At 41.2% G+C, this 1017-nt stretch overlaps 1 protein-coding gene across 1 annotated transcript in view; it reads right to left on the bottom strand.

Moving 5' to 3' along the window:
• CLNK (cytokine dependent hematopoietic cell linker) overlaps positions 1-1017 on the bottom strand; it is a 139978-nt gene that overhangs the window by 29239 nt on the left and 109722 nt on the right. The gene's annotated exons all lie outside the window — the stretch shown is intronic.

Genomic DNA, 1017 nt, shown 5'->3' with positions numbered 1-1017 from the left:
TTGTTGCAGCCACAGTCTCAAGCCATCTCATTGAGGGTTGTCCTCTTTTTCTCCAACCCTCTACTTTACCAAAAATGATATTCTCCAGAGACTGGTTCCTTCTGATAATGTGATCAAAGGCTGAGAGACAAAGTCTGGCCATTCCTGCTACTAAGGAACATTCTGGCTGTACTTCTTCCAAGACAGATTGGTTTGTTCTTCTGGAAGTCCATGTTGTTGTTGTTGTTGTTTCCCATCAAGTCAGCCCTGACTCATAGCGACCCCTCCTTGGGTTTCCGAGGGAGTGTCACTACGGAAGTAGGATTGCCCAACCTTTCTTCACCAAGACCACAATCAAAATATATCAATTTTTCTTTGGTCTTTCTTATTCATTCTTATTTCATCTATCTAGGACCAATTATCAATGCTCATGGAAGTAGGTCGAGAAATCAAATGATATATTGCATTGGACACATCTGCTGAAAAACAAACAAACAAACAAAACCAAAACAACCAAACCCACTGCCATTGAGTTGATTCTGACTCATAGTGACCCTGTGGGACAAAGTAGAATGGCTCCATAGGGTTTTCAAGGCTGTAAATCTTTATGGAAGCAGGCTGACTCATCTTTTTCCCATGGAGAATCTTGTGAGTTCAAATCACCACCCTTCTGTTTAGCAGCCCAATGCTTTAATCACAGCACCACCAGAGCGCCTTCTGCTGCAAAAAGACTGTTTTAAAATCTTAAAAAGCAAAGGTGTCCCTTTGATGACTAAGGGACACCTGACCTAAGCCATTGTCTTTTCAATGACCTCACATGCATAGGAAAACTGCACAATGAAAAAGTAAAACCAAAAAATTAATACATTTGAATTGTGGTGTTGGTGAAACATATTGAGTATAGGCAGGCTGCCAGAAGAACAAATAAATCTGCCTTGGAAGAAGTATAGTCTGAATGCTCTGTAGAAGCAGAGGTGGTCAGACTTCATCTTACTTTGGACCCATCATCAGAAGGGACCAATTGCTGAAGAAGGACAT

The sequence above is a fragment of the Orycteropus afer genome, unplaced genomic scaffold (genome assembly GCF_000298275.1).
Source record: "Orycteropus afer afer isolate SDZICR_OR568_19922 unplaced genomic scaffold, OryAfe1.0 scaffold00224, whole genome shotgun sequence".
NCBI lineage: Eukaryota > Metazoa > Chordata > Mammalia > Tubulidentata > Orycteropodidae > Orycteropus > Orycteropus afer.
The sequence above is the reverse complement of the archived record's forward strand: the minus strand, read 5'-3'. Positions and strand labels throughout refer to the sequence as shown.